Genomic DNA, 25,823 nt, shown 5'->3' on the forward strand with positions numbered 1-25,823 from the left:
CTCCTCTTGATAATATCTCCTCTTACAATAGGTGGGGAAAATAGAAGACAGACAAAAGGGATATTAGGGTATCCTAGTTCTAAACACTTTTTCTTAATAGGTTTGGGGGGAAATCAATTGAAAATACCTTAATAGGAAAATACTTTAATAGTCTAGGACAGTTATTAAATTATAAAGTACATCAGAATCATCCAAGGGCCTGTTAAAACACAGATGGCTGGACCCCATCTGCAGAATTTCTGATTCAGTAGATCTAGGATAGGGCCTGGGAATTTGCATTTCTACCAAGTTTCCATGATACTAATTCTACTGGTCTAAGACTACATTTTGAGTAGGAAAACGCTAGGGGGAAAAGCCTGTCCATGACGTGACCAGAACTGATATGGCGTTCAAGGACCTGTATTTCTGCTATCTTGGTACACTTGACCATTTCAGACTACCTCACAGTCTCAGATGGCTGCATGAGCTCCAGCCATCAGGACTAGATTCTAAATAAATGTTAAAAGGAACAGAGAAAGACCACTCCTCTTAAGGATACTTCCCAGAAGTTCCATGCAAGACTTCTACTTACATTCCACTGACCAGAACTTAGTCATATGCCACAACTCGCTGCAAAGGAAGCTGGGAAAATAATTTTTTTTTCTCCAGGAGGCTATGTGCCCACCTAAAATTCTATTACTTTTAAATAGTGAAGAATGGGACTTCTCTGATTGTCCAGTGGTTGATAATCTGCCTCCCAATGCAGGGGAAATGGGTTTGATCCCTGGTTGGGGAACTTAGCCTGCACACCACAACTAGAGACCCATGTGCTACAATGAAAATCCAGCGTAGCCAAAAAAAAAAAAATATATATATATATATATATAGCGAGGGGAGGGGGACAGAGGGAGAGCTAGTTAGGGACAATGAATGGCCTCTGCCATGGGGATCCCTTCAGCTTACTTGGAACACAAAATTATTCTTTCCTTATGTCAGCATGTAACCTGGGCCTACTTTCCCTTCTGGGTCAGAGGCACAGTCCATGCAGCTCAATAAATAGGATTTAGAACCTTGCAAAGCCTAGTGATTCAGGAATTACCAGTCTGGCCTATGTCACATGTGCTCCTTGCTAACTGCTGGAAGAATGAAGATGGAACTCCAAAGCTAGATTTGGGCATTCCCGTGTTCCCTCTCACTGGTTTGGTTAATTGGTTATCCTGTTAACTGGCAGAGGTTTTGGCTTCCTCTGGTTCACTTGCCTTCTGAAATCCAGTAAGAATCAGACGTCAGCAACTTTAGGGGGGAATGTCCTCCAGAGGAAAGACCTGGAACTCCAGCAATGCACATAATTAAACTTGCTCACTCAGTTCTAGAAAGGACATAGAATAAACAAGCTTTTCACAATCCCTGTAGCTGTGCCAGACGACAGAGGTTTTTTCTAAGACCCCTCCCCCCACCAAGTTCTGGGCCCCAAGGTGGAGGATGGGCCTGTGAGATCTCGGCTGCTAAGAGAAAAGGAGGCGTGGGAAAAAATGCCGCCAGAGTCAAAGCTCAAACAGACATTTTCTTCAATGCTTGACTCAGTGGTTTAATTTTTAATGTGGCTCTGGTTGATGAAACCGAGATCCAAATAGAAACTACTGTTCCCTGATTAACCCTTCTAGCCACTGGGTGCCACTATTGATTTGTTCGGTTAACCAAACTGCCAAAAAAAAAACTACTTTGGGGGGACGTGGGGGAGGCAGAATTCTCAGTATAGATTACTTTGGTAAAGCAGGAAGTGAAAACTGAACCCATAAAAAAGTCTGTATGTGTGTGTATATATATATTCCCTTAGATGTATGTCATTTTTTTTTTCTGACTTCCTCTCACCAGACAACAACATACTTTTATTACTTTTATTTCTCTGTAGTATCTCCTCCTTGATCTTATAATGAATTTCAGAGTAATGCTTTGAAGAACTGCTTCGAAAATTACATTACGTTTCCTAAAGTCCCTTACCACTCTCTAAAAAAAAAAAAACAAAAAAACAAATATGTACAAACTCTACTGCTTCGTAACGTTTGCAATCATTTATACACGTCATCATCATTGACAACAAATGTTTATAAAGTGCCTACTATGAGCCTGGGCTGGTGAATAGAAAAATGAACAGGTTCCTGCCAGCAAAGGGTTATATTCTCTCTTTATCAGCGGAAATATGACATATAGTCAAGAATATAAAGGTAGGGACTTTCCTGGTGGTCTAGTGGTGAGGACTCTGCGCTTCCACTGCAGGGAGCCTGGATTTGATCCCTTCTCTCCTTCTGTATCCTCAAGTACACTTCATCTTCTTCCATGGCCAAGCCCCAATTTTTTTCTGATGTGTACCCTGTTGTGTGGTCAGGGAAGGGAATTTTTAAGGAGGTGAATTATGCTTGATCCAAGCCAACCATGATGGCCTAATATTCCTTACCAAAGACTGGTGGAGTACAGCCTTGTCACCCAGTCCTAGACAATGGGTGGCTGTTGTTTAGTCACTAAGTTGTGTCCAACTCTCTGAGACCCCATGGACTGTAGCCCACCAGGCTCCTGTCCATGGGATTTCCCAGGCCAAGGATATTGGAGTGAGTTGCATTTCCTTCTCCAGGGGATCTTCCCAAACCAGGGATCAAACCCACATCTCCTGCTTGGCAGGTGGATTCTTTGCCACTGAGCCACCTGGGAAGCAGAATCTAGACAAAGTGACTGGAAGTAAAATCCACCACCCACAGAGAAGGAGGTGTCAGTTTCTTTAAACTGAACCTGTGATGTCTTCGATTGCTTTGGTCGTCTTTAGACCAGGAGAGTCATCACCTCCAACAAGCCGAGAATAGTGGAGCAGAGATGCTAGCCCCTCCCCACCCCTCAAAATGAACCTACCTCAGGAGTTCTCTTGTGAGACACAGTCGCATTTTGTGAATGCGCATTTCATTTCCCTGTAGTTGAAGGCAGGGAAACAATGGCCATGGATGCTGGCTGTGTTGCATAGTTCACTGGGGTCCATCTGCCTGTGAGGAAGACATCATCAAGCCCGTGTAAGGGATGAAGCAATGGAATCTGAGAGGTTAATACCACATCCCACGTCACCCTGGTGGAACCCTATTTTAAACACAATCAGTTCCCAATAAAGGTTTGATGGGGTTCCTTTATGGCTCAGCTGGTAAAGGATCCGCCTGCAATGTGGGAGACCTGGGTTCGATCCCTGGGTTGGGAAGTTCCCCTGGAGAAGGGAAAGCCTACCCACTCCAGTATTCTAACCTGGAGAATTTCATGGACTGTATAGTCCTGGGGTTGCAAAGAGTCGGACACGACTGAGCAACTTTCACCAGTGGCCCAGCATGGGATACAGCTGAGTGGCTGCAGGGCACAGCCATTTGGTGGCCAGGAAACACAACCCTGTGGGAGACACACCCTGTCCCAAACTTCAGACAATTCCTCCACCCTCCAGCCTAAGCATCTTCCAATTCATCCCAAACAACAGTGTTCTGGGTTTCACTGAAAAGCCTCTAACCAAGCTCTTGGGTGAAGACTATCATTCGGACTGGAAAGTCCTTCCTAGGATCTGGCCTCAGTCTCCCCCATGGGAGTCCAGTTCGGGGATCCCCAGCTCCAGAACAAGACGGCCCTGTCCCGCTCCATCTCTTTAGCAGGAAGGAGAGACTGTGGCCTTGGATTCAGCACCCCGCCCTCCAGGCAGAGCCGCGACTGTGAAAAGAAATCTCTTTGGAGACAAAGACTGCCCCGCTCCCAGTGGCCGTCAGCAGCACAAGTCCCGGAATCCCGGAGCTCCCTTTCCAGCGTCCTTCACGCTCCTTAGCCAAATGGAAAGCCCGCTCGGCAAAGCGATGCTTCTGCCCTCCCTTCTTTTGTTCGGCGTCCATTACGAGACTGTGATGCTGGTTCAGCACGCACATTTCTCTCTGGCTAGCCACCCAGCTCTGAAGCTGGGACTTGAGGGCTGAGGGCTGTCCTTCACCTGGCGCCACACTGCAGCCCATCCCCGCCAGCTTCCTGAGGGCGGGGTTCTAGGCAAGGAGAACTGCTCTCAAGATTGCTTAAGGCCCCTGGGGAAATGACAAGGAGAAATTAATCTTCCATTGCTAATCTTCCTACGCGGCTGGATCAGAACTGTTGCCTGCAGGAGATCGTTGCCTGGCTCCCACGGGCGCCCGGGGTCCCCCCACGCTGCCAACAGGCAGGGGGCCAGGTGGACCGAGCTCAGGAGGCCACACGGGGTGTGATTGTCACACACCTTGCCCTGGGTCCCCTGGCAGAATTCCCCACCATTAGGCCCCAGTCACTGATATGTGACCTTGATCATCCACCTACACTTATCCCTCCAGATGCACAGTGTCTGGACCTCTTTTCAGCCTCCACTTATGTGCGCTCCTTCTGGGCTTCACTCACCCTCTTCCCACCCCAAGGCTGGGCCCTCTGCCTGGAGTTCTTATTTGTCACAGGTGTAATGACTTTCATGGCATGTCCCTGGCAGACCATGAGGGCAGGTATCTGTCTAGTTTGCCTGGGGTACCTAGCACAGTGCCCAGTGTGAACTGAATACTCAGAAATAGGTGTTAGATGAAGGCAAACATTCTTGGAGCTTAAGATGTACAAAGCATGGTCTTGGGCACTGCGGCGATGCAGAATGAACACATCATCATCACCATCACAGCTAATTCACTTCATCTGCAACTAATGACCCCAAGGTTTGCAAGTGTGCTTAGTCACTTCAGTTGTGTCCGACTCTGTGCGACCCCATGGACCGTAGCCCACCAGGTTCCTCTGTCCATGGGATTCTCCAGGCAAGAATACTAGAGTGGGGTGCCGTGCCCGCCTCTGGGGGATCTTCCCAACCCAGGGATCGAACCCTCATCTCTTTCGTCTCCTGCATTGGCAGGTGGGTTCTTTACCACTAAGCACCACCTGGAAAGCCCCAGATCCCAAGGATTAGGTATAATTTAGTCTCTCCATTTACGGAGGAAGAAACTGAGGCACAGACATGTTAAGAAACTTGCTCAATGCAGGTCATCCATTCCAGAACATACGTTTGTGACCCCTATGCTATCATGCCTTCCAAACTATATGCCCTCTTGGGTGCCTCCACATGCCTCCCTAAGTAGACCGTTCCCTGTTTTAGGGCAGGACAGGCCTTTCATCTCGTTGGTATTTTCCCCTAGCCGGGAGCCATCCAGGATCTCAGTAAATACCAGTTAACAATCGTACCTGATTCAGTCAAAAGAAATCACAAGCTTAGTTTTCACAGGCTTGCTTTCTAAGACAAAACGAGATAGGAAGTGAAAAAGAAAAATACGTTACAGGGGAATCAGGGATTTGCCCCCTGCATTGGATAGATTCTTATCCTTTTCCTTCAGAGCTTGCTGCTTTTGTAAAACTGAAGCGAGAAAGAAGGAAATAGAGGTTGGAACATTAGTGAAGCAGGTCAGAGATTTGCCTGTGATCTCCAAGGCTGCGTGTGTTCCTTGATCTATAAGTCTGAGAATTCCCAGGAGGGGCCTTGTTCATCCCACGTGGAATTTGGCGAGGGGCAAGAACAGGACAGGGAGTTGACAGGGCAGGGGCAGCGTGCTGCTCCTAGATTTGCCAGTCTGCTGCAGAGCAGCCTGACTCACTGTCTCTGCGACTGGGAAATTAGGATGCAGCCGCCCCTGACCTTGGCACCCTGAGCAACAGTATCTGTTAAGACTGCATTAGGGTGCAAGTAACTGAGCACTTTGTGAATGGCATCCTCAACAAACCCAAGGGTTATTTTCCTCACAAAAGAAGTCTAGAATTCGACGTCTATAGATATGAGCTCAGTGCCTTAATACATCAGGGACAGCGTTTCTGTGATCCTCCTGGTCTTCCCTTCTGGCCTCAAGACAGCTGCTGCAGCTCTAAGAGCATGTTCATGGTCAAGGCAGGAAGGCGGGGGAGGTGTGCCAGCAGCAAAAATATCTGTTCCTTTTATAAAGAAGTGAAAGCTTTCCAAGAAACCTTCCAAAAGGCTTTGGCTTATGAGCCAATACCTGGCAGCGGGTCACGTGGCCACCCATAATTGTGAAGGGAGCCGGGAGAGAGAGCTTTCAGGCCTTTCACTTTATACATCAGGGAAGCGGGTTGGGAATGGGGCTTGGCTGCAGTTTTTCCCAAAGCAGGGCCTGAGCTGAGGATTCGGGTGCAGGTTGCTTATTCGGAAGGTGACCCGCGGAAGCATGGTGAGGGAGTGGGGAGATGAGATGAAGAGGGAAGCCCATTCTGGGGGTGTTGATGAGCAAGTTACCCTGAGGGTGGCAGCTCCCTCCCACCCAAGACCCCGAGAGGCTATGTGGGACACATGTCAGAACACATCCCCACTCCAAACACCCAACTCGGGGTTAGCTGGGTTGACCATTTCCCCAGGATGCTCACTCTGTGGCATTTCCAGGTTGCATGCTTCCAGCAAGATCCCTGGTGCCAAAGGAAGTCCACAGGCCGAGAAGGAAAGAGAAGCAAGCCCTTTAAGCTCTCTAGAAATAGCTCAGTGCAACTGCAGGCGAACTCAGAAGTGGGCCAAGGGGATCCAGAGATGGCCCCTGACACTGGTAACCCCTGCTGTCCCTCCTGACTCCACCCCCCAAGGCCCAGTGCTTGGTGACTCCCCAGGGCCCCTCCCTTCAGCCATTTTCCTTCTAGGTCCTTCTCTACATCCATCCTCTCCCCTCCCCCACCTACCCTCAGATAGGCCCTTGGGTACTCCAGAAAGAGTGTAATAAACTTACACATTAATATTATATTAATATATCAATAACATGCTCAGTCACTCAGTCATGTCCAACTCTGCAACCCCATTCTCCAGTTAACTGGAATATTCTCCAGTTAAGAATACTGGAGTGGGTTGCCATGCCCTCCTCCATGGTTCTTCCCGACCCAGGGATCGAACTTGAGTCTCTTACATCTCCTGCATTGCAGGTGAAATCTTTACCCACTGAGCCACAGAGGAAGCCCTATATCAATAACAATAGTATATACAAGGCCCCTTGAGTTCACCATGAACCTTCGTATGTATTATTTTGTTTAAAACTCACAATGTTGCCTAGTGATGAATCTTAGGTTCAGAGAAGTTAAGTAACTTGCCCAGAGATACTCAGCTAATATCAATACATGGACCAAGCTGGGTAACTTCTAAATGCTAATACTCCAATATCAAGCTATTCCTACCCACCTCCCCATCCCCCCCGCCACGATGCCTTCTATTTTCCTGTCCTGCATAGGCAGTCAATAAATATTTGTTTTTAAAGGACTTTTGCACCCCTCCAAAAAAATTGCTACTTGTGGGAACTGTAGATGTGGGAGAGTCTGCTGTGCTGTGCTTAGTCACTCAGTTGTGTCCGACTCTTTGCAAGCCCATGGATTGTATAGCCTTCCAGGCTCCTCTGTCCATGGGGATTGTCCAGGCAAGAGTACTGGAGTGGGTTGCCATGCTCTCCTCCAGGGGATCTTTCCAACTCAGGGACTGAACCCAGGTCTGATGCATTGCAGGCAGATTCTTTACCATCTAAGCCAAGAGGCAAAGCCAAGAATACTGGAGTGGGTAGCCTATCCCTTCTCCACAGCATCTTCCCGACCCAGGAATCTGTGTCTCCTGCATTGCAGGTGGATTCTTTACCAGCTGAGCTACCAGGGAAGCGGGAGGTCTGCTAGGAAACACGTTCTAGAATAAAATCCAAACTAGCCAATATGGCCCTCCACTGTCTAACAGTTACCCACCTTTCCTTTCATCTCATCTTTCTCCTTCTGTCTACCTGCCTTCACCTCCCCAAGTCACATCCTTCACTAATTATACTCCTATTCCTTGAACAAGCCATGCTCTTTCCTGCCTCTGTTTTTGCTGTTCCCTCTGTCTAAAATACTCTTCCCCTGGTTCTATTATTACTGACTCTGACTCATCTTGAAGCTCTCAGGTTAAATGTTACCTCTGTTGTTAAGATAGGAGTCCTCCCCATCCCACCCCCCAAAAAACTATTCTTTTCTCCCTTGATTAAAAAAAAAAATTTTTAACTTTTTTTTTTTTTTTAAACTTTAACTTTTTCACTGAACCCATGGTTTGCCATAACAAGGTGTACATTTCCCAGTTAGATGTGACCGTGTGACAAAGTTCTGGCCAATAAGGGATAAGATGGAATGGTGGATACAATTTACAGAAAGTGTCCTTAATGTGGAGTCTGCCAGCTGGAATGGGCCCCAGAAGGCCGGGGCTCAAGCAGAGGAGACCAGGGATGCTGCAAGCTATATAGAGAAGCCTCACATCCAACATGGTGAGGAGCCATAGGATAGCCATAGCCCAGGAGGCCTGGAGGCCAACAGCATTCTCAAGCATGAGGAAACAGCTGTGTAAATGTCTCCATTCCCAAGATGGACACAGAAATGGCTGTGAGGCTGGAAAACCAAAAGGCCTCTGGGTAGTAGTGAGGGGACTAGAGTGGACCACAGGAACCAGAGACCGTGGCAGCTCTAAAATGATCAGCAGCCAATGCAGGAAGAAAGAGAGGCTATAGTTGACTGTATTTGGAAAGCAGCCTATACAACACTAATGAATTCACAAGCTCTTCTAGAATGTGCCATTACCACCCCCACCCCCACCCCCGCCCCCACCAAGAAGTAGTCGTCCTCTCCAACTCTTGAAGTTTGGCAGGCTTTTGTGACCACCTTGACAAATGGAATGTGATGACGTGATACCACACGATTTTTAAGGACTAGGTCATGAAAGGCCAAGTGGCGCACTCCAACCCCTCTCCTCTTCATTTACCCTTGCAGCCCAGTTGCCATGCTGTGAGGAAGCCCAGACCACAGGCAGAGGTCATGTATAGGTGTTCCAGCTGACAGCCCCAGATGAGGTCTCAGACGACACCCTGCAACCACTGTCTGAGGGGGCCATGGAGTGATGCCAACCCCCAGTCCTCAGGCCACCCCAGCTGACACCAAAGAGCTGTCCCTACCAAGCCGTGCTCAAATCACGGATTTTATTGGAAAAATAAATACTGTGTTTATTTTGAGTTTTGGAGAGTTTTGGTATGCATCTAGAGGTGGATAATCCAATTGGGCAGAAGTTAGGGAGTACCAGGAAATGGCAACCCACTCCAGTATTCTTGCCTGGAGAATCCCAGGGACAGAGGAGCCTAGTGGGCTGTCATCTATGGGGTCACACAGAGTCGGACACGACTGAAGCGACTTAGCAGCAGCAGCAGGGAGTACCAGCAGCGGCCTGTAGGGCCAGGGGCCAGCCCTCGATCACCCCTGGGAGAAGGGAAAGGAAGAGGTGAGGATGAGGGAGGGCCGCATTTACCCTGAGAGGAACTACCTCTAAACAAGAAGTGCTGAGCTGGATTGAACTGGCATGCTGACAGTTTCCACCATCAGTGGAAATAAGAGCTCGAGAGCCAAGGTAATTCTAGTTAATTCTGGAGCTTTATAACCAGTGGAGCGGAATTCCTTCCCCCTGCCCTGCCCTCCATTCCTCTCCCACCCTCACTGCACCCCCCCCAACCTACTGGATGCTTGTTTTTAAAAACTCATGTTAAAAGAAACTTAGAGACTGCAAACAAAGAAGAAGAAAAAGTAAGTAAAAAGGAAAAGGAAAATAAAGGGCATTCATCTCTGTACACCAGACTTTGTCACTGAGCAGAAATTCCTACCCACTTTACAATTTGGGGCTGGATGCTCCCGAGCACAGCTCTGCTTCTAGTCCTGGAGCAGTCGCTAAGTTCACACATATAAAGACTGGGGTTCCACCATCCCTTCCAGCAGGCAGTTATGATTCAGTGGGGCCAAGTCATGGCTCCTGGAACCAAGTGGGTCTCTACTGAGCTCATCTCTCTACCATCCCAGCTCACCTGAGGCTTCTGGCCACGGGAGAGATGGGGAATGATCCATGCTGGGTGGAGAGCCCATTCCAGCTCCGTTCTCAGTGGGCATAGGGGGCATTCAAGGCCGAGCAGCCACTCCACCTGTTTGCATCCCCTCTCCTTGGCCTCTGCACAGAGGGCCACATGCTGGCCCAGTGGTTTTATGGATGATCCAGGCAGAAGGCGGCGGGAAGGACCACATGTGCCTCCAGGCATCCCAGCCTTCCGGTTCTGAGACTGATGTTTCAGGACTCAATAGTTTGGGGAAGGCAATCTTGCTGCAAGTATGCCTATGGTTATCTACATCTTACATTTTTACAAAATATATCTTTTTTTTACTTTGAGACACCTGAAACAGCTCTCTGTCCCCAAACACACCTTTGGAACTCTTTGGCTTCCTCTGCGTACAAGCCGAGCAGCGCCGGATTTTTTTCTCGCTCCCACAGAGTAGGGGCATATTCTCCAGAATAACACATGGTTGCCATTAACGCTCGTGATGTTTGGGGTTTGGTGTAAACCCACATTTTATCCATTGAACTATTTCTTTTTTTTCCAAAATAGTGAAAAGAAGTACAAAACACAAAAGCAATTACATGACTTAACTTTCCATCTCTGTCAAGCCGTGATTAAAAGTGGAAAATAACACCAGCACTTAGGTTTCTTTTTGGAAAGGCAAGAAGAAAAGGCAATTTGTTGTGATGGTTGTTTTTTAAATGCCATAAACTACCAGCGAAGAAAAGTGGAGAGAATGATGGGCGTGCCTGAGAGCACAGGAGCTAAAATGAAAGGCCTTTTTCGTGAGGGATGAGGGTTTGGTGAGCACTCAGGTCCTAGAGAAATGGGAGATGTTGCCTATTGTGAAGCTTGGGGTTGTCATTTAGCCTCTGATGGCTCACTCTTCTCTGGCAGCGTCCAAGCGAGAATGCTGTGATTGCGTGATTGACAATAAGAAATATAGATTTGGTCTTCGTCCCTTTCTGGCACAGAGCTCCTAAAACTCTTGGAATTTCTTAAGTGCTCAGAGTGATAAAGGTGTCTTTTATTCTGTTAATGAGATGACTTTTGGACTCCTTATTAAGGATAGGAGCAGGTCACCAGAGGAACCAACCCTGTGATTAGAAGCTTGGAACTTTCATTCCTACCCCCTGATCTCCTGGGAGGGAAGAGGTGCTGGAAGCTGAATCACTCGTTGATGGCCAATGATTTAATCAATTGTGCCTGTGTAATGAAGCTGCATAACCCAAAAGGACAGGGTTTAGGAGAGCCTCCGGGCTGGTGAACACGTGGAGAAGTGGAGAGAGTGGTAAGTCCAGGAAGGGCATGGACGCTCCTTGTCCTTTCCACACACCTGTCCTATGCATCTCTTTCCTCTGCCTGTTCCTGACATACCTTTTTTCATAATAAACCAGTTATCTAGTAAGTAAAAGGTTTCTCTGAGTCCTGTGAGCTGCTCTAGCAAATTAATCGAACCTGAGGAGGAGGCTGAGGGAACCTTTGACTTAGAGCTAGTAGCTTAGAAGCACAGGTGACAACTTGGACTTGCAGGTGGAGGGCTGTCTTGCGGGACTGAGCCTGCGGGATCCGTTTCTATCTCCGGTAGATGGGCTCAGAACTGAGTTGAATTGCAGGACACCCAGCTGGTGTCCCAGGCACTGCTTGTCGTTGTTGCAGCGGTGGGGGGCACCCCTCTCCCTCCATGCATTGGAATTGAGATCTGGGCACTTCTCACTCGCCGAGTCTATACCAATGAGAGGGATGAACAAGCCTCTCATTCACCAGCCAACCCTGTATGATCTACTCTGAATTCCCAGAAGACTTTTAAAAGTAAGCTTGCCAAGGTCCTCCAATGGCCATTCAGCTCTGCTCTATCCACTTTCATATGTTCTGATTTGGACATGGCCACAGTTTAGGCCTTCTGAGGTCTCCGACATGCCTGTGATCCTTGGGAAGGTGGTAAAGGAATATCCCAGTGAAAGTAAAGAGGCAGAGGTTTCCATAATTCTGCATCACACAGGACTGCATTCAGCTGCCCATAAGAGAAACTCAGTAACTGTGGTTGTTAGCTTAATGGCAAAGGCCCTGATTTACCTCAGGCAATAAGGAGTCAGGGTAATGAATGAGTCCGGGGCTAGGAGGGTGGCCCACAAAGGCCAAGAAGAAGCCAGGGCCTGTCTGTCTCCCCAGCCCCTCACTCCAGCCAAAGGAAATGCAACAGAAGATGCAATGCCAGCTAACTTCTGACCGTGTCCCCCTGGCTAGAATGGAATCACAGGGCCATCTCTCATGCACAGATGTACGGGAAAGTGGGTTATTGGAGGTAGAGCCTTGCTCTAAAGGACTGTCAGTGAGAGGAGAGTTGAGATGTGTGTTTAGGGACCCAACAACCTACCATACCTGCCATGGTCTCTTTTGGACTGAGGGCTTCTTTCTTTTTTGAATGAGATGTAGTTGACATATAACATTATATTAGTTTCAAGTAAAAAACATAATGATTCCATATTTGTATATACTGAAAATGATCAGTACAATGTAAGTCTAGTTAACATTCATTACCATTCATAGTTACACAATCTTTTTCTGGTGATGAGCCATTTTAAGAGCCATTCTCTTAGCAACTTTCAAGTCCTGCAATGCAGTATTATTAACCAGAGCTACCATGCTGTAGTTACATCCCATGACTTACTTATTTTATAGCTGGAAGTCTGTACCTTTTGACCTCCTTCAACTCATTTTGCCTTCCCCCTCATCCCCTGCCTTTGGCAACCACCAATCTGTTCTCTATGTGTTTTGTTTTGTCTTGGTTTTAGACTCCACATATGTGACATCATACAGTATTTGTCTTTCTCTGTCAGGCTTATCTTACTTGGCACAGTGCCCTTAAGGTCCATCCATGCTGTCACAAATGGCGAGATTTCCTTCTTTTTTAATAGCTGAATAGTATTCCAGCATGTGTGTGTGTGTGTGTGTGTGTATCACATCTTCTTTACTGATGGTATGGTTTCTGTTTACACTTTGCTTCAGCCAATAGGTTGGACCACATGCAATTCAGAAATAGATTCTACCCAAACTCCTCAGGATGTTTCTTAAGTCTTATTTTACTACTGATATAGAATTGGAGGGGGAAAATGTTGCGCTTGTTTTGTTGATTGAGGGGCTGGAATGGAGGGAAGTTTCCTATCAAATAAAGGGGGGCTGAGAAACACTTAAATGAGAAACTTCACACCTCTGCCAATCTCAATTCTTATAGTAGGACTATTCAGCATCCAAAGAATCGCTCAGTTAATTAGCCTGTTTATAGAGTAGTAAAAACTGCTTTCCAAGACGTAGAAACTCCACGTGAAAACCGGCTTACATACTGATTGGGGGATGTATTGGCTCACATAACCTTAAAGTCCAGAGTTAAGATCTGGCTGGCTTCAGGAAAGCTTTGATCCAGCAGCACTGTGATCTCTCCAATGCCCTAGTACCCTCTCCCACATTTCACTCTTCTACCATCCGAGGCACAGACTCCTTCCTTAGGTTTGCTCCCCAAGGCAGACACTATTGATGCCCCATTCCTTATCCCTTTGGCCTGCTTGAGTTCATGGGCAGCTATGGGAGACAGTTCACTGTACTCTGACAACTTCCTTTCTGCAGTATTCATGTATTTTGATGCTCTGCCTGGATACCTTCTCTTGCAACAAGGGAGCTGGTGCTACTGCAGATTGGGAATTGAAACTAGGGAGACATCCCCTCTCTCTGTAGCTACATATGTGGCTTGCATTATATTTCTATTGGACAGTGTTGATATAGATTCTATAGCAAACTACAGCCTGTGCACCAAATCTGGCCACCACCTGTTTTTGTAAATAAAGTTTTATTGGAACCTAGCCACATCCATTCACTTATATATTGTTTGTGGCTGCTTTGTCTGCAAGGGCAGAGTTTAGTAGTCACAACAAAAACCACGTGGCCCACACAGCCTAAAATTTTTCTTCTCTGGCCTGTTATAGAAAAAGTTTACTGATCTAGGAAATTTTCTAGGCTGCAAAAATATTACTGGCTTTCAGAAAAGAAGAAAGGTTTGGTTATGTGGGGAATATATGAAAAATACATATTTAAAACATGTATGTGGGCTTCCCAGGTGGCTCAGTGGTAAAGAATCTGCCTGCAATGCAGGAGATGCAAGTTTGACCCCTGGATCGGGAAGATCCCCTGGAGAAGGAAATAGCAAGCCACTCCAGTCTTCTTGCATGGGAAATCCCATGGACAGAGGAATCTGGCGGGCTACAGTCCATGGGTTCACACAGAGTCAGACATGACTTAGTGACGAAACAACAACAACAATATGTGTGCATGCACGTCATATGCAACTGGCGAGTATGTGTGTGTGTTTGGGGATGGAAAAGAGAAGATGGCAGCCATGTGGAAATGAATGCAGACTGCAATGTGGACACCTCAGCAGGACATTGAAGTCCTGCTTCCAAGTGATGACTGACAACATAAACTTTGACTAAAATGAAAAGTGCTTCTAACACACTCTTAACAACTTGCCAGAGAAGTAGAAAAAATATTCTTATTAGGCTCAGGGTGGCAAAGTAACTCGCTCAAAGTCACACCGCTTGTGAGTAATAGAGCCTGATCTCTGACCTTCTTTTTTTTCCCAATTAAAAAAAAAATATTTTGCTGACCACGCTGCACAGCATATGGGAGATCTTAGTTCCCTGACAAGGGATCCAATCCATGCCCCCTGCATTGGAAGTTCACAGTCTTAACCACTGGACTGCAAGGGAAAGTTCCTCCCATCTTCTTTTAAAGAAGAAGCCATCTACCTTAGATGGCCAAAAAGCACTTGAAAAGATGCTCAACATCACTAATTATCAGAGAAACGCAAATCAAAACTACAATGAGTATCATGTCACATGGGTCAGGTGACCATCAACAAAACATCTACAAACAATAATTGCTGGCGAGACTGTGGCGAAAAGAGAACCTGCCTGCACTGTTGGTGGGAATATAAATTGGTGCAGCCACTATGGAGAACAGCACGGAGATTCCTTAAAAAAACTAAAAATAGAGCTGCCATATGATCCAGCAATCCCACTCCTGGGCATATATCCAGAGAAAATCATAATTCAAAAACATACATGCACTCAATATTCACTGCTGTACAAAAAAGGTCTTAATGGCCCAGATAACTATGATGGTGTCATCACTCACCTAGAACTAGACATCCTGGAGTGTAAAGTCAAGGGGGCCTTAAGAAGCATCTCTATGAACAAAGCTAGTGGAGGTAATGGAATTCCAGTTGAGCTATTTCAAATCCTAAAAGATGATGCGGTTAAAGTGCTGCATTCAATATGCCAGCAAATTTGGAAAATTCAGCAGTGGCCACAGGACGGGAAAAGGTCAATTTTTGTTACAGTCCCAAAGAAAGGCAATGCCAAAGAATATTCAAACTATTGCACAATTGCTCTCAATTCACATACTAGCAAGGTAATGCTCAAAATCCTCCAAGCTAGGCTTCAACAGTACATGAACCGAGAACTTCCAGATGTACAAGCTGGATTGAGAAAAGGCAGAGGAACAAGAGATCAAATTGCCAACATCCCTTGGATCATAGGAAAATCAAGGGAATTCCAGAAAAATATCTACTTCTGCTTCACTGACTACACTAAAGTCTTTGACTGCGTCGATCACAACAAACAGTGGAAAATTCTTCAAGAAATGGAAATACTAGACTATCTTAACTGCCGCCTGCGAAACCTGTATGCAGGTCAAGAAGCAACAGTCAGAACTGGACAGGGAATAACTGACTGGTTCAAAACTGGGAAAGGAGTACATCAGGGCTGTGTATTGTCACCCTGCTTATTTAACTTATATGCAGAGTACATCATGAGAAATGCCAGGCTGGATGAAGCTCAAGCTGGAATCAAGACTACCGGGAGAAATATCAATAACCTCAGATATGCAGATGACACCACCCTTATGGCAGAAAGCAAAGAGGAATTAAAGAGCCTTTTGATGAGGGTGAAGGAGGAGAGTGAAAAAGCTAGCTTAAAACTCAACATTTAGAAAACTAAGATCATGGCATCCAGCCCCATTACTTCATGGCAAATAATTGGGGAAAAAATGGAAACAGTGACAGACTTTATTTTCTTGGGCTCCAAAATCACTGCAGATGGGGACTGCAGCCATGAAATTAAAAGATGCTCCTTAAAAAATAGCTATGACAAACCTAGACAGCATATTAAAAAGCAGAGATATCACCTTGCTGACAAAGCTCCATATAGTCAAAGAAAGTGAAAGTGTAGTCACTCAGTTGTGTCCAACTCTTTTCGACTCCATGAACTAATAGTCCTCCAGGCTTCTCTGTCCATGGAATTCTCCAGGCAAGAATACTGGAATGGGTTGCCATTCCCTTCTCCAGGGGGATCTTCCCAACCCAGGGATAGAACTCTGGTCTCCAGTATTGCAGGTAGATTCTTCACCATCTGAACCATCAGGGAAGCCCTCATAGTTTTTCCAGTAGTCAAGTACAGATGTGAGAATTGGACCATAAAGAAGGCTGAGCGCCAAAGTATTGATGCTTTCAAACTGTGGTGCTGGGGAATACTCTTGAGAGTCCCTTGGACAGCAAGGGGTCAAACCAGTCAATCCTAAAGGAAATCAACCCTGAATATTCATTGGAAGGACTGATGCTGAAGCTGACACTCCAATATTTTGGCCACCTGATGTGAAGAGCTGACTCACTGGAAAAGACCCTGATGCTGGGAAAGATTGAAGGCAGGAGAAGGGGACGACAGAGGATGAGATGGTTGGATGGCATCATCGACTCAACGGACATGAGTTTGAGCAAACTCCGAGAGACAGTGACGTATAGGGAAGCCTGGAGTGCTCCAGCCCATGGGGTAGCAATGAATCACACACGACTGAGCGACTGACCGACAATATTCATTGAAGTACTATTTACGATAGCCAAGACATGGAAGCAACTTAAATGTCCATCAACAGAGGAATGGATAAAGGAGATATGGTACATATATACAATGGAAAATTACTTAGCCATAAAAATGGACAAAAAAATACCATCTGCAGCAACATGGATGGACCTAGATTGTCATATTGAGTGAAGTAACTCAGTCAGAAAAAGACAAACATCGTATGCTATCACTTAAAAGTGAAATCTAAAAAATGGTACAAATGAACTTATTTAGAAAACAAATAGAGTTATAGATGAAAACAACTTATGGTTACCAGGGGTAAGGGGGGGCAGGGATAAATTTGGGAGATTGGGATTGTCATATACACACTGTGTGTGCTTAGTCACTCAGTACTGTCTGACTCTTTGTGACCCTATGGACTGCAGCTGGCAAAGATCTTCTGTCCATGGGATTCTCCAGGAAAGAATATGGAAGTGGGTAGCCATTCCCTCTCCAGGGGATCTTCTCGATCCAGAGATTGGATTGAGCCTCCTGAATTGCAGGTGGATTATTTACCAGCTAAGCCACCAGAGAAGCTCCATATATACACTGCTGCTGCTAAGTCGCTTCAGTCGTGTCCGACTCTGTGCGACCCCAGAGACGGCAGCCCACCAGGCTCCCCCGTCCCTGGGATTCTCCAGGCAAGAACACTGGAGTGGGTTGCCATTTCCTTCTCCAATGCATGAAAGCGAAAAGTGAAAGTGAAGTCCCTCAGTCATGTCCGACTCTTAGCGACCTCATGGACTGCAGCCCACCAGGTTCCTCCATCCATGGGATTTTCCAGGCAAGAGTACTGGAGTGGGTTGCCATTGCCTTCTCCACACACGTAAACTAGGCTAGAGCTAATCTACTTCCTCCTGGATGGAGCAGTTGGCTCAAGGGGTAGGCATGTGACTCAACCCTGGCCAATTGGAGACTTTTCTCAGAATTTTCTAAGTAGCTGTTAAGAATGTAAACCTAGCTTTTTTATTCCACTTACTATTGCTATGGGACAAATTAGGTCAAAGCACAGCAGCATAAAACAACCATTTATCATGCTCGCAGGTTCTGTGGGTCAGGAATTCTGATGGGGCACAGTGGGGAGGACTTGTCCCTATGCCCCAACATCTGGGGCCTCAACAGGGAGGACTCAATGGCTGGGGGCCAGAGTCATGTGGAGGCAGCATTACTTCTATGTGGTGGTTGATGCTGGCTGTTAGATGGGACTTTAGCTGGGATTCTTGGCCAGAACACTTTCATGTGTTCTCTCCATGTAGCGTGGGCTTCCTGACAGCATGGCAGCCTTGGACTTCTGCCACTGCAGCTCAGGACACCGAAGGCAATTTTTCCAGCAAACAAGGCAGAAACTGTACTGTCCTTTATGACCTAGCCTAGTCACATGGTGTCACTTTCATCGTGGTCACAGACCCACCCAGATTCAAAGGCAGAAAAACACAGACCCTACCTCTCAATGGGAGGAATGTCAAAGTCACATTGTTAGACGAGCGGCTGGGATGGGAGATACTGTTGTCATTACTTTTGGAAAATATAATCTGGCATTCTCTTGGTAGTCGTTTTCTCTATAAAAACAAGGCCAAGTGCCTCAGTGAGAGACTATGGAGAGAGGATCTGGCAGGTGAGGCCCTGGTTCCTAGAATCACTCTGTAGATGTTACAAGCTGCCCCAGTCATCTGACCCCAAAAATTTCCATTGTGCTTAAAAAAACTTTAAACAGGTTTCTAACCATGAGTCTGGCTGATAAAATAAATAATTATTGATATCAAAACTGAGAGAAGACTTCATTCATTCACCAAATATACATAAATATGTACACATGGTAATGTGCTAAGTTCTGTGGGAGAGACAACACAGTGAGTAAGACACATCCCTGAGTCACCCGCACGGGGTTTACATGCTATGTTAGCTCAGGTTGTCAAAACAGAATACCACAGACTGGGTGGCTTAAACAAGAGAAATGTATCGTCTCACGGTTCTGGAGGCTGGTAGCCCACGATCAAGGTGTTGACAGGTTTGGTTTCTTCCGAGGCCTCTCTCCTTGGCTTGCAGACAGCCGCCTTCTGGCTGTGTCCTCTCACAGCCTTTCCCCTGTGTATCTAAATGTCCTTCTCTTATAAGGATACCAGCCAGTTTGGATTAGGGCTCCCTTAATGGCCTCATTTCAACTTAATCACCTCATTAACAGCCGTATTTCCTAATGCAGTCATAATCTGAGGGGTTGGGGGGTCAGGCTGAAACATTATGAATTTGGGGGGGATACAATTCAGTCCATGGGCTTCATTGGTGGCTCAGATGGTAAAGAATCCGCCTACAATGAGGGAGACCTGGGTTCGATCCTTGGGCTGGGAAGATCCCCTGGAGGAGGGCATGGCAACCCACTCCAGTATTCTTGCCTGGAGAATCCCATGGACAGAGGAGCCTGGTGGGCTACAGTCCATGGGGTCACTAAGAGTCAGACACGACTGAGTGACTAACGCTTTCACACACTTCACACAATTCAGTCCATAACACAGGTTTTTAGGGATGATAATTGTGAGAGACTGGAGTATTATTCAGTAAATATTTATTCCTGTTGCCCCTCCCTCTTGGGCTGTTGTCCGCCCCTGCTCCACTGACCTTGGACTTGAGTCTGTGACTTGCTGTAACCAATGGAGAGTGAGCAGGTGTGATGCCAGCAAAGACTTTAAAGGTGCTTGCATTGTTTGGCTTGCCTTTTGCTCTCTGGTGATCTACCGTAAGATGAGGATGTACCCAGGAAGCTGCTGGCCCAAAGAAAATGAAGAGACACGTGGAGCAGACCTGGACCCAAGCTACAGCATGCAGCCAAACTCAGCTGAGATCAACAGAACCCCCACCCCATGAGCAGGAAATAAACATTTAAAGCTGCTGAGTTCGGGTGTGCTTAAAACTTTTGTTACACAGCATGATTGCAGCAATAGCTGACTAATGTGATAAGTAATAAAGTAAATTACTATGTCATGTAGACAAAAAGCTTTTCCTCTGTGCTGAACTTTATTTTACCAAAGATTTCAGATAGAACTCCTTTTTTTTTTTTCCTACTGGTTAAACAGACAAGCCATAAATTATTTTGATTATCTAGCATACTTGACAGGGAGGAAAAGATTTTTCCAAACACATTGCATATGTTTTTACTTTCAGGAGGATTATTAGTATTTTGTGAGTGTCAGCAAGGCACTAAGTGCTGACCTGGGATTCCAGGAAGCGTAGTTCATGCCCAGAAACCTCAATACTGGAGTCACCTAAGGACCATCAGACAGATGAGGTCATAAGCTAAGAATGTCTTAAACATGTGAAAGGATTGTGAGTAATTATTTAATTATGCTGGTGATTAAAAGCCCAGGCTCACATACCTTCAGTCTCAGGTATGGCTCCCTACATATTTCCAAATTGAAATTTCTCAAAGCTTTGATAGCTCTGGTATGCCCAGTTTTTTATTTCTAATCCTAGGAATCTGTTCCAAGGTTGGAGGGACATCTTCCACCCTACGGGGTCCAAACATTGGTAGCGCCATTTATTCATTCTTACTTTCCTGATAACTTGCCAGGATCCAAGATTTATAATCAACTGCATGGGATTTTGAACATTAGTTGAAATTACACTTTATATGGCCTGCAGATCCTCTGTTTTATTTCATTTAGGCTCACCCGTTTCCACTGCATCTCTAAGCAAAGGTCACGACCTCTTTCAAAAAGGGCTCAACGGAAGGGAAAATAGCAAGTCTACGTGTTGAAGTAAGAGAATTTGGTTCATAAAATAAAACTAAGGCGACAGAAGGCAAAGGGAGTTTCCGCTGTTTGAAAAGGGGCTTTCTCAGCACAAGCTTGGAAAAAAATGTTGATGATTTATGCAAATTAGAGAGGAAATGTGCCCCAAGGGATCTTGGCACAAAAGCTCAAGTCGGAATTCTGGATTCAAGGCTGGCAGTGTCTCTGATTCACTCTGTGACTGGGGCTGAGCCATTGAACTTCTCTGTTTCTAAATACCCTCATCTATAAAGGCGGGCTAACAATGCTGCTCTTCCTGCCCCTGAAGGGGAGGCAGTAAAAATGAATGAAATGTCGGGGAATTACTTCTAAAAGCCATCGATTAGAAATACAGCATATGGTCTTAATGAGAGCTTGTTTCTGCCACAAATTTTTCCCTGCTCCCTACGATCACTCCAGCTAGAGTGCCACAGAAATCAACTTCTCTCTTCAGCTATCTTCACATGCCGCTTTTCCAATCACAGAGGTCTTTAAAACAGCACTCCTGCCTGCTCTGGGTGGGCATGACGAGGCCGTGGCTCCTGGCTCCTTTCTACATGGAGCCATGCAGTCCAGATTTTCCGAGACGGTGGTGATTTAAAATATTCTGTCCCATTGTCAGACCATGTGTTGGAACATGTGTCAGATCACGTGTCCTGATCATTGCCTTAGAAAATATGGTCGCTCACACCTTCATGGGAAAAGAAGCACCTGCTTGTTGCCTAAAGTCCTCTTTGGAAAAGCATGGGAATAAGCCATAAAGCTGTAGAGACCCACTGATTGATTGAGCAGTGGATATATAAACAGGGAAGGGGAAATGGGGGAGAGTGTTAATTTGACTCAATCATTATGTGCTAGGGTAGGGTGGGGAAACTCACCTGTTTCTTAAGTAGCTAAGTTTGCGCTGGGCACTGGGCTAACCACTGTGGTTACAGAAACAGATAGACAACATCCCTGGGCCTGAGCAGCTTGCAGTGCAGTGAAGGACAAAGGCAGGTAGCAATTAACAAACTAAGGGGCGCTTCCAGGCTGTCATGAGAGCAAGGACAGTTTGTGGGGAATCAGGAAGGGCTTCACAGAGGTGGTGACACCATAGATGAGTATTGAAGAATGAGCAGAAGCTCAGCAGTGGGGGGCTAAGAAGGAACAGGCATTCCAAGCAGGGAGCAAGAGCCCAGCAAAGACCTAACCGCAAATTCTGTTGGCGTCCCACCCATGTCCTTCCACCCAACCCAGAAGGCACCTGGAAAGATTTCCCAAATACATGAGGACTTCCTGAAACTCCATCAGAGGGAGTTCTCAGGCCTCTGAAGCAAGCTCAGCTGGCTACCATATGTGCAGGCAGATCCTAAGTGCTTAGTTCCCAGAAATCATCCTCAACTCATGAGAGCCGGGGTGTGCTGGAGCCGTGGTACGAGCTCTGGAGCCTGACTGTTAACATATTCAGAAAATTTGCAAGCCAATTGTTAAAACACTGGTAGCTTCCAATCAGCCACAGTGGGAATATTTATACCCTGGCAATTGGCGAATACCATAAATTGGGACTTTCTTCGTTCTCCAAGAAATCTGGTTTACTAGCACACCACTGGATGGGAGTTGGTGGATAGATACTCTGAGGGGTGTACTACACAGGATCCCACAGAGACACCAGCAGAATTGAGCCCCAGTTGCTCATGTTGATAACCTGCTCATGAACGGACCCTATACTGGTCTTCCTCCCTTCCCTGTCTTGATTTTTAATCCCTCACTGTGCTTCCTGGGATCACCTCTCTTATGCCCCCAGATCCTTGGCTCAGGGTCAGCTTTGGGAGGTACCCAAATTAAAACAGTAATGGAAGCAAGAGTCGTGATCATGGAGGGCTGTTATACCAGGCAGAGGATGTTGAATTTAACCAAGGTGTCTGCAGTCTTGAAAGAATTTAAAGAGGTAAAAGGTGGCAAGATCAAGTCTGCATTTCTTAAGGTCACCCTCAAGGCCTGCGGAACAGATGAAAACACGGGGAGCAAGACTGAGGTAGGAGGACGGTGGTGATGGTTTCGAAACGTGAATGTACTTAATACCACTGAACTGTACACTTACAATGGTTAAGATAGTCAGTTTCATGCCCATTTTACCACAATAAAAATAATGGGGGGCGGGAATGGAGGCGGGAAAACCAAGAACTAAGTCAGTGTTAGAATGCAGGAAAGAAATGATAAGGGTGTCAGACAACCATGGGGGATGCCATCCATATAGAACATGAGGGAGTTGTGCTTGCCATAGCACTGTTCATGGATAGAACTCTGAGCACAGCTGGCACTGAAGAAGCAGATACCAGAAGAGGAGGATGAGACACAAAAGAAGACTGTATCAAGGAAGACAGAGTAAAGGGAACGTCAAGAGGGAAGTGTCACCAGGGCCACAGACCAAAAAGAAGTGGTTATCAGGATTAAATAGGTAAGGGTTTAGTAGCTGAAATAAACTTCTCATTGACTTCTCACCAGAGCCCTACATTAAATTCAGTGACCTTGCTGAATTCCCTTATTAATTCTCATAGATGAATTATATGTTTTGTTGGATGTTCTCTGTGCACAACCATGTCATCTGCGAATAGTTTCACTTCTTCCTTTCCAATCTTCATGAGTTTTCTTTCTTTTTCCTGCTTTATTGCACTGGCTATATGGTCTCCAGAGTAATAATGAGCAGGAAGAGTGATAGCAAGCATCATGCCTAGGTCCTGATCTCAGGAGGGAAATTTTCAATATTTTGCCATTAAATACAATGTTTGTTGGGGCTTCCCTGGTGGCTCAGTGGTAAAGAATCCACCTGCAATGCAGGAGACACAGGTTCGACCCCTGGGTCAGGAAGATACCCTGGAAAATGAAATGGCAACCCACTCCAGTATTCTTGCCTGAGAAATCCATGGACAGAGGAGCCTTGCAGGCTACAGTCCACGGGAGTCACAAAAGAGTTGGGACACAACTTAGCGACTAAACAACATCTGTTATAAGTTTTGCTTGTACTTACTTTTTATCAGATGAAAGAATTTCCATTCTAAGTTTGCTAAGTGATTTTACCATGAAGGGGTGCTGAACTGTATTTCTGTATTTCTCTGGGTGACCCTGGGAAAGTTCCTTAAACCGTAAACCATAAAATGACCTACTGCTTTGGCATTAGATATATCTGGGTTCAAATTCCAGCTGTACCATTTTCTCCCTGTGATTCTGTGCAATTTAGTTAAGTTACCTCATATAGAAAATGGAGACAATAATAGTAACTCCCTCATAGGAACCAGAGATTTTTTTGTAAGTTCAAGAGCCCAAGAGGCTGGCTTTGAAGCAGGACTAGGGTTTAACATCCAAATCCTGGAGCCAAAGCCTATGGAATTAGCTCTCTGCAGGGGCCAATGTTCCCAAGAGCCTTTCCATCTCCTGCTCCTTGCTCAGGATTTCCCAGAACCCTTCTGATGATGAATGGGGATGGAGCTGAGCTCTTCCATCCATATTGTTGCACTCTGCCCACTCAGGACTAAGGGAGCAAACATATGAGTAGTTGGTCCACTGTGATGGCCCTACCCACGGCCCATGCATCCTGGTATTCATGCCCTCATGCAGTCCCCTGCTTTTGAATCTGGGTGAGCTTCTCTCTTCTAATTAGGTGAATTGGCATAAGTGATACTGCATGACATCTAAGGCTAGGTCAGAAAAGGAGTTCTAGATTATATCTTGGTCTTTCAGAACTTGGGCCACCATGACAAATGTGCTATTATCCTAAGGCCACCATGCTGGAGATAGGAACCACATTCTACAGTCCCAGCTGAGCCCAGATTGCCAGCCATCCCCATCAAAGCATCACACTTATGCACAAAGCCAACCTGGACCCTCCAGGCCAGCTCATCCACCACTGGAGTGTCACTGAGAGTCCCTAGTTGACCACATGGAGCAGAGGAATCACCCATCTTAGTCCTGGGCCAATTCCTGGCCCACAAGATAAGAAGATACAGTAACATGGTTGTTACATACATTGGGGAGCTGTTCATTGTACAGTGATAAATAACTGAAGTATCTACCTTATGGGTTGAGTCTTTAGTCATGGAAAAACACTAAGCAAACCTGTCTAGTGCTCAAACCTATAACATTCATCTTGTTTGACCTTATTCTAACCACTTCAGCTAACCAGATTCAAGTATGCAGTATTTAAGAACTGAGAAAACAGAGAAGGAAGTTGTTTCACTCAAAATTCTCTGCATGCCTTTGTGTCTTAAATCCTTCTATTAACAAGAAGGGGTGTAAACAGATAATCCTCAGAGCAACTTACAACATTGGTACCATTAAGTCCAGCCGATTTTTTAAGGTTGAAGAAATGAAGGTTCAGAGAGAATAACTCACTTGCGCAATATCACACAGCTAGTTAAAGGGCAAAATTGGGACCGAAACCTAATACTATAAACTGTAAATCAGGCTTTTTTTTTTTTTTTGGTCTGGGTTGGGGCACTTTTACTTGGTAATCAGGGGGATCCACTCATAGTAGCACAAGGAACAGAAGAGAACTGATGAGAAGAACTCAGAAGCAAAAGTACAGCCAGGTTCCCCGCCCTGGGGCGGAGGCAGGACCCCCTCACTGGACCCCTATCTTTGAGAAACCCACCTTTGCCCTCTCTGGGGCCCTGTGTTTCTGAAGGCACTCTGTTTTTTACTGTATGTCTTTATTATTCTCTGCCTTTCTGCAGACTAGTTTTCCCTGGCCTGGGATCCACAGGCTTGAACACCACGGTCCCATGATCAGGCAGAGTTGACTACATAATCTGTGGGGCCCAGAACAAAACTAAAATGCAGGGCCCCAGCCAGAGGCTGGGAAGTCAGTCTCTCTTTCCCACATGTCCACTGCCTCAACCCAAGGTACTTGGTGGCCTCCAAGGGATCACAGCCTCCAAGCTGGAACACATTCAGGGCTGGGATCCTCCGTGGAGGAGAGGTCCCTGCCAAGTGTCAGACCCAAAGTGCTACTACCTTGCCCCACCCCCAAGATGCTATGAGGCTCACTGGACCCCAACCTGGACCTTCCCAAAGTTAGTACCCAGGCTCGTGCCAGGGGCAGAGGGTGGCAGCAGCCCCAAGGCCAGGGTGGTGTGCAGGAGGCCAAGTAAGGCCAGGGGCACCAGGAGGTGGGGAGCCAGCATCTGAGAACCCATTACAGGAAGGTAAACCGGGGGTGGAGGGCAGGAGGGGGGACCGTGCAT

At 46.3% G+C, this 25,823-nt stretch overlaps 1 long non-coding RNA gene across 1 annotated transcript in view; it reads right to left on the minus strand.

Annotated features, from left to right (window-relative positions):
- Nucleotides 1-891: 891 nt before the first annotated feature.
- The window catches only part of LOC133243478 (uncharacterized), a 28,431-nt gene continuing 3,499 nt past the window's right edge, over nucleotides 892-25,823 (minus strand). The window contains exons 3-4 of the long non-coding RNA XR_009735091.1: nucleotides 2,881-3,008; nucleotides 892-1,348 (exon numbers count right to left, since the gene is read on the minus strand). This is a non-coding gene — a long non-coding RNA (uncharacterized LOC133243478). The remainder of the gene's footprint in view (nucleotides 1,349-2,880; nucleotides 3,009-25,823) is intronic.

Source organism: Bos javanicus, chromosome X (assembly GCF_032452875.1).
Source record: "Bos javanicus breed banteng chromosome X, ARS-OSU_banteng_1.0, whole genome shotgun sequence".
Taxonomy (NCBI): domain Eukaryota; kingdom Metazoa; phylum Chordata; class Mammalia; order Artiodactyla; family Bovidae; genus Bos; species Bos javanicus.